We start from the raw sequence: 8,763 nt of genomic DNA, 5'->3' as shown, positions 1-8,763 counted from the left end.
TCCGCGGCTTTTCTACATGCATTTGCATATTTCCCATAAGGGATGGGGGCAGTGTTCTGGATCACTGCGTTGAGAAACACGTGATGGTGTCTCTGCGGTGTTGGATGTTTTGATCTCCCCGAGGTCATTCATCCTTGCGTTTATAGACCTGTGGTTTTCGTTCACGGTGACCGACGCTGCTTTAAGGGGGGTCCGCTGGGGTGATGTTATGGCAGCTAGATGGTATACCTTCCCACAGGTGAAGTATATCTCCAGGGCTTCCCAGTGTGTAGATGTGATATGGTGAATGGCGCAGAGAATAACGAGGACCCAACGTTGCAGTCTCTTTACCTTTACTGAAGACTTCAGCGTCCACAGTCCAGAGTACCAAATCACAGGGCAGGCAGAGTCCGGCCGGTTTGGAGGCAAGTCCACAGTCCCTTTGTCCAGGTGGAAATCAATAGTCTTCCCTTGCGCTGTGGTGGTGTAGTCCCTTACTGCATAAGCTTCAAATAAGGGTCTCACAGATGTGGTGTTTCTCTCTCTGTCCCCCGTAGTCGGATAGGACAAAACCCGTATGACTGGTGGCTTGAGGCTGTATATAGGGACTCTAGCACACCCCGGCCTCTGAGGGGTGCCACCGTGCCTCCTGGGTGTAGGTGCGGACAGGTAACCTGCAATTAGCTGTCCTGCCGGTCTCTGGAGTAAAGCATAGAGGTCCTTACTCCCTCGGTGTTCTGGCTACCGGGATTCTGCGCCTCAGAAGGAGGCAGCCTGTTCCGGGCTGGTCCCCTTCTGGTATCCTCTCCTTTGCTTTGCTTTCCTTGCACGCTCGCTGCAATACAGTTCTGCCTTTCAATGTCTCTTCCTGGGAGCTGTAGCACTTCAGGCTTCCTTTCCCTCTCTCTCTCACAGGAACTGAACTGAACTCCTTCCCTCCAGATCAGGATGTTCTTATAGGGAAGTTCATCTTAAACAGGCTTAGAGCTCCCCCTTTTGGTCTGGAGTGTGAACATGTTGCATGCATTGTGTTACCTGACAAAGTTCTCCTTCATTGCCTCCAATCGTAGCATTACTCTCCCCAAGGGGAAAGCAATACAACTGCGATGACCAGGACCCTGGGGCACCGCCTTACAACTGTATGGGAGGCAAAATAGGAAACACTACTAATGTATGGGAGACAAAGAGGGAGATTATTACTGTATGGGGTACAAAGGAGGACACTACTACTCTTTAGGGACACAAGGTGGATGCTCATACTTTACGGGGCACAATAGAGGATATCAATTGTGAGTCACTAGATTTAGCTATATATTGTACAGAATGTTGGTCTTTCCATAGCGGGTATTATTCATTAGCAGTATAACGATATTATTCAGTCCCTATTGTTCAAGTTGGCAATATGTGGTTATTGTCTGACATTATTATTTGGCTGTTGCGCTATGGCATATTATCACACAGAGAAAAATATCTTATAGCTATTTTTTCTGTGAGTTTTTTTTTGTATTTATTTATTTATTTTTTAAGAAAGGTGAACATAGACCTTTAGAAACCCTGGCAATGCCACTGAACTATATTCTTATGCTAAATGGAGGGCAAATACCCACCATCCTGACTGCAGTTATGCTACGGATACTACCTTCAATTGGGGATATTTTTTAAGGTTGTCAATGAGCATCAATGTATATACCTTGTGATAAAATGCTACCTACACCATGTTCCAAATTATTATGCAAATTATATTTCTCTCGTATCTTCCTAAATGGTCAGTGCAAATAACAGTCAGTCTAATAAAAGTCATCACCCATTAGATTTCACATCGAATTTTATTGAAGAAACCTCCCAATGATAACAGTATAATCTCCAAAATGAATAAAAACTCAGAACGCACTGTTCCAAATTATTAGGCACAGTAGAATTTCTAAACATTTGACATGGTTTAAAGAGCTGAAAATGCTAATTTGTGGAATTTGCAGCATTAGGAGGTCACATTCACTGAACAAAAAAGCTTTTTAACTTCAAAACATCCTAACAGGCCAAGTTACATGTTAACATAGGAACCCTTCTTTGATATCACCTTCACAATTCTTGCATCCATTGAACTTGTGAGTTTTTGGAGAGTTTCTGCTTGTATTTCTTTGCATAAAGTCAGAATCGCCTCCCAGAGCTGCTGTTTTGATGTGAACTGCCTCCCACCCTCATAGATCTGGTGCTGGATGATACTCCAAAGGTTCTCTGTACGGTTGAGGTCAGGGGAAGATGGTGGCCACACCATGAGACGAGTTTATCTCCTTTTATACCAATAGCAGTCAATGACTCAGAGGTATTCTTTGCAGCATGAGATGGGGCATTGTCACGCATGAAGATGATTTTGCTCCTGAAGGCACGTTTCTGCTTTTTATACCACGGAAGAAAGTGGTCGGTCAAACTCTATATACTTTGCAGAGGTCATTTTCACATCTTCAGGAACATTAAAGGGCTTTAACAGTTGTTTCCCCATGATTCCGGCCCAAAACATGACTCCTCCACCTCCTTGCTGATGTCGCAGCCTTGTTGCGACATGGTGGCCATCCACCAACCATCCACTACTCCATCCATCTGGACCAACCAGGGTTGCTCGACACTCATCATTAAACAAAACTGTTTGAAAATTAGTCTTCATGTATGTCTGGGCCCACTGCAACCGTTTCTGCTTGTGAACACTGTTTAGGGGTGGCCGAATAGTAGGTTTATGCACCACAGCAAGCCTTTGAAAGATCCTACACCTTGAGGTTCGAGCAGGTACGGACTGGGGCTGTAATTCAGCCCTGACATTTGAAATCACACAGGCCCATGCTGTCCCCATCTCCAAGCACAAGATGAGATTATATTACTAATATTACCCTGCATGGAGGAAAGCAAGATTTACTACAAGACCAATATTTCTAATGATACTCCTGTCACAACTCTTAACAGAGAGCACCAAATCTGTTAATAACGTAGCCCGATTCTGTTAATAACGTAGCAGACAAAGAGGCCCACAACCAGACAAGGCCTTCTGGCATTTGCCAGAATTGCCAGATGGCCAGTACGGCCCTGGGTTCGAGGGACTCCAGAGGCACCAGCCACTTCAAATATCTGCTGGTTTGTAATGGCTTTTTAGCAGCTGCTCTCTTAACGCGATGAACATGCCTGGCAGAAACCTTCCTCATTATGCCTTTATCAGCACAAACACGTCTGTGCTCAGATTCAGCCACAAATCTCTTAACAGTTCAATGATCACGCTTAAGTTTTCAGGAAATATCTAATGTTTTCATCCCTTGACCAAGGCATTGCACTATTTGATGCTTTTCAGCAGCAGAGAGATCCTTTTTCTCTCTTCTTTCCTATGTTACTTGAAAACTGTGGCCTGCTTAAAAATGTGGAACATAATTTTTAAGTGGTTTTCCTTTAATTAGAATCACCTGGAAAACTAATTATCACATGTGTTTAAGATTGATTTCAGTGATTCATTAAGCCCTGAGACACAATACCATTCTTGAGTTTATTTGAAAAACAAAACAATTCAATCTTTATGACACTTAAATAAAATTTGCATAATAATTTGGAACATGGTGTTAGTTTACACAAAAATAAGTAAGAAAAATATATTTCTCACTATTAAAAACTACTTTCCAACAGGTGTAGATAAATGGATGGAACAATACCCTAAATTTTCCTGCTTTATGATGGAATTGCAAGAAAACGGTTTACAGACAGCTCCTGTTAATGTTTCTCTGCAGCATCCATATGATATTACACACACCTCTGCAACAGGGACATTATACAAACAAATAAGTGTGCAGCACACACATACCCTACACACAAGACTGCTGCTTGAACTGTAGGTACACTCACAGCTCTGCAGCACAAAAAAAAAGTAGTGCTGCACACTCAGTAGAAACACACACATCTCTGTTGCACGCATTCATACAGGTCTGCTACATACATGCACACACAGCTCTGCTGTAGGCATCCCCCTACTAATTCTAATGAAAAGTAATTTGTTCCAGGCATGAAATCCTCCTATTTTATAAACTATAAAGATGCTTCAAACTAGGTTACCGATCATATGTCTATGACATGATTCAGTCCTCCAGGTTATTTTGATACATGATCTAATGTCCGGTTGCCCACGTTGTAGGGTATGCTGATTCAGGACCTGCAACATGGGGAAGTCTATCAGAGTAGCAAACATTTTAGGGACATTCAAGCCCAGACCGAAATCCAACTTATCAGTACCAGTATCATCTCTGTGGGATGCTCTAAAACACCAATTTTGAGTGGAGTTTCCATAAAAGTGCCCATTTTGGCTCATATTACGTGGGAAATTCTGAACAGTTGGCAATTATGGTTTGTAGAGGTCAATTATAGTTTCTTCTCCTGCCCTGCAGTATTCAGGCAAGTGACACGGAGAGAGATACTGTAACTATTCATCTGTCTATAGCATGTCTTTCATATTCTGTTTCTTTCAGTTTGTGGTCATTCAATCATATATAGTACGGATTTCAGCTCCCTGGTTCAGCTTAGATACGCACATACACAGGGTTTTTATAGCAAAATAGAATAAATATTGTTCTACATAAACTTTACAGCTCCAAAAATGAAAACAGCCTTTCTTCAGCACAAATGAAAAACAAAACAGTCCTTTCTCTGGGTGAGGCCACATTCACACATTCAGTATTTGGTCAGTATTTTACCTCAATATTTGTAAGCCAAAATTAGGAGTTGAACAGTCAGAGAAAAAGTATATTAGAAAAGTACACCACTTCAGCATTTTTCCCCCACTCCTGGTTTTGGCTTACAAATACTGATGTAAAATTCTGTCCAAATATTGAACATGTGAACATGTTTTAAGGCACAGACTGTCCACCATGAATGGTATTTCTCCAGTTGCAACACAACACAACAGACTTCTGCACAACACAACTGATGGTCCAAGCCCCATTTATAAGGCAAGAAATCTCACTTATTAAACCTGACAGGGCACACCTGTGAAGTGAAAACCATTCCCATTCCCGGTGACTATCTTTTGAAGCTCATCAAGAGAATGCTAAGAGTGGGCAAAGCAGTCATCAAAGCAAAAGGTGGCTACTTTGAAGAACCTAGAATATAAGACATATTTTCAGTTGTTTCACACTTTTTTGCTAAGTATATAATTGCACATGTGTTAATTCATAGTTTTGATGCCTTCAGTGTGAATGTACAATTTTCATAGTTATGAAAATATAGAAAAATCTTTAAATGAGAAGGTGTGTCCAAACTTTTGGTCTGTACTGTACATCTGGGCAATAAAAATGAAAATTACATCTACAGAATAGGAGGAATAGAGCTAAGCAATAGCACGTGTGAAAAAGACTTGGATATACTAACAGATCACAGACAGCACATGAGTTAACAGTGTGATGCAGCAGCAAAAAACTCAAACACAGTTCTGGGATGTATTAAGACAAGCATAGAGTCTAGATCACATGAAGAAATTATCCCCCTCTACTCCTCCTTAGTCAGACATCATCTGGAATACTCTGTCCAGTTCTGGGCACCACATTTTAAAAAAGACATAGAAAAACTGGAACAAGTTCAGAGAAGAGCTACCAGAATGATGAGCAGACTGCAAAGTATGTTCTAGGAGGAAAGGTTAAAGGTTCTGGGAATGTTTAGCTTGCAAAAAAGAAGGCTAAGAGGAGACTTAATTAGATGTCTGCAAATATATTAAGGGATGTAGAAGTATAGAGGGATTATCCTTATTATCATTTGCACATGGAAACACGAGTAGCAATGGAATGAAACTGAAAGGGAGAAGAAAAAGACTAAATATTAGAAAAAAAACTTTTTGACAGTGAGGGTGATCAACGAGTGGGTAATGCTGCCATGATAGGTGGAGAATTCTCCTTCAATGGAAGTCTTCAGAAAGAGGATAGACAGACATCTGTCTGAGATGGTTTAGTGAATATTGTATTGAGCATGGGGTTGGACACAATGACCTTGGTGGTCGCTTCCAACTCTAAAATTCTATGATTCTATAATTCTAAGACAGAAAGTCCCCTCTGAACATAAGAGTAAGAAAGAGAGGACCCCACTGATGATAAGAGCTTACACTCTAGAGGGGGGGGGAGACTTTCCTAGTGACTCTGGAGATGGAAAACGTCTCTGTCATATAAACTGTGCTACGTTGGGAACCGCTCATCTTTTATGGCCCAGGTACTGACCACCACTGTACAAGGTTTGAGATCTGTAAGATGTCATAGCTGCAGGGAAGCCCTCATAGCAAAGCAAAATGGCATTTCCCTGCTCTCTGAGGCTTCAGCACTATGGAAAATTATGCCGGGTATGTTTTTTTTTTGCAAATGGCAAATTAAATTTCAAAATGTTTCAAATCACGTGAAACTGGGAATTTCAGAAAATTCGAGGCATATAAAGATAAAAGGTTTCCCTGATGTCCACTATTAGAGCAGGATACCAGGTATGTGTTGCATTGTCAATCCTGCTCTTGATCACAAGGGCACAATTTCAGGTCCAACACAACCAGAGCACCATATTAACCCCTTTATGACCGCCAATACATCTTTTTATTGACCTAAGATATAAGAGATTAGCATCCCCATACAGATGACAACTTGCTGCATTAGCCACGATCATCGTTGGCACCATCCATATCTGTTTAACCCCTTAGGTGCTGCTGTCAAAAGGGACTACATCATATAAATGGTTAACAGAGTGTTGGGGCTTCCTATTTAACCCCATGATTGCGTGGTCCTGATGTTTGCCATGGCAATTCATGGCCAAATAGTGGCCTCAGAGTTTGCAAGTTACAGTGATCTGTTCAGAAGTTAGCGACATTTAGATGGTAAAAATAAATTTCTTCATTCCTGTTATGCCAATTTGCATTAATTCCTGAATATCATTTGAAGGGTTAATAAGCTACATGACAGCAGATTTCAATAAGCTGAGGGGTGCAGTCTTTAAAACGGTATCACGTCAAACCTGGATAAGTCCCTAAAAAATAAATATAGCAAGTTCCCTTGAAAAAAATTAAAAATGACTGCTACATTTATAAACCTCCTAAAATGTTAACAAAATAAAATTTTACAAATGGTGCTGATGTAAAGCAGAGATGAGAGAAATTATATTTATTAATGCTTTTTTATGGTATGACTATCTGGATTAAAGGCATACTCACTCGTGTTGAGCGAGTATGCTCGTTACTCGAGTTTTCCAAGCACGCTCCGGTGTTCTCCGAGTATCTTGGGCGTGCTTGTAGATTATGTTTGAGTCCCCTCAGCTGTATGATTTGCAGAGTATAAACATGTGGGAATTCCCTAACAAACAGGCAATCCCTGCATGTGTTCAGGTTGTCTAGCAGCCGCAAATCATGCAGCTGCGGGGACTCAAGCATAGCCTACAAGCACGCCAAAATACTCGGAAAACACCCGAGCATGTTCGGAAAACTCGAGTAATGAACACACGCGCTCATCACTAATAATCATTCAAAATTGCACATTTTTAACATTTCTGTCAAATTTGTAATGTTTTTTTTTTATTAAGTAAACCCAAAACATATAGACCTAAATTTACCATTATCATAAAGTACAATTAGTTAATATGCTGTAAGACCTCCGCGGACTCCTGCCTGTGTACTGTCAATAGGTAAAATAAAATGCACATTTTTATTAATCTGCACTGGTGATGAACTTCTCTATTTTGAACCATTTGATCAGAGTGCTTCTCCTGTGCGCAAATGATTCAATGCTTATGATTTTGACATATATTTATTTACCTATATAATTCATTTCCCGTTAGGAATATTTGTCTTTACTCTTGATTTTCCAATTAATCAAAGTGTAAAGCTAGAAAGACAAATTGCAACATATTTTACACCAGTTGGTCTCGGTGGGTAATTAGGTGTCACCTGATAATAATAATGCTATAATATATCAAGTGCAGTACGGCTTCCATGTGTGTGATCCTATGCTTCAGCTAATACGACACCTTTTTCACCTTATTTATGTCATATTCACAATATTACAGCTTGGTTGTGGCCGAGCTGTCAGAAGTTGTCTTCTCTTTCTTGCCGCAAACATATGATTCTCTTCATTGCTGATGTATTGACGTCAGTGTGGAATTACAAGGTCATGCTGATTTGCTGTCCCCAGGGTTCTGCATAAGCCACAGTCATCTGTCATAGCCTTTGGCATTCTATTAACAGCTTACTGATCTATTTCCAAATATGCTAGCAAAGCAAACATCTGCACCTTTATCCCAATGACCCTCCAACAATAACAGACTGCTTAGATGCAGCGTAAGGGAATGTATGGCATGGTTAAAATCGGTTGGCATGGTTTAGAACATTCGAAGATCCCATTTTTTGAAAGAGAATTATATGTTTAGTTCCAAAACAAATGGACATTGCAGAGAACGATTTTGTATTGTGCTGACTTGTTGACACATATCAATGCTTCTCATGTGAGATGGAACAATTGATTCCTTGGTTTTGAGACAGCGAAGAATAAAGTCTCAGCTTGGAGAGCTAATACCGAAGATAATTTCAAATATTTTCTCATGAACTTGAGGTTTACATTTTAATATATAGGGGACTTGTGTCTTTGGGTTCTTGTAATCCTGTTTAGAATCCAAGTTGTCTGCGAAAGAGAGTAGGTTTCCAACATATTTATTATAAATATCTATGGTTGGAAATTTTCTTCCCCACAAACAAAGTTCATTTTAATCAATAGATTTTGGAATAAAAATAATTTCCTCAATTGGATG

This window comes from Ranitomeya imitator, chromosome 7 (assembly GCF_032444005.1).
Source record: "Ranitomeya imitator isolate aRanImi1 chromosome 7, aRanImi1.pri, whole genome shotgun sequence".
Classification (NCBI taxonomy): domain Eukaryota; kingdom Metazoa; phylum Chordata; class Amphibia; order Anura; family Dendrobatidae; genus Ranitomeya; species Ranitomeya imitator.
This window is presented reverse-complemented; position numbering follows the sequence as displayed.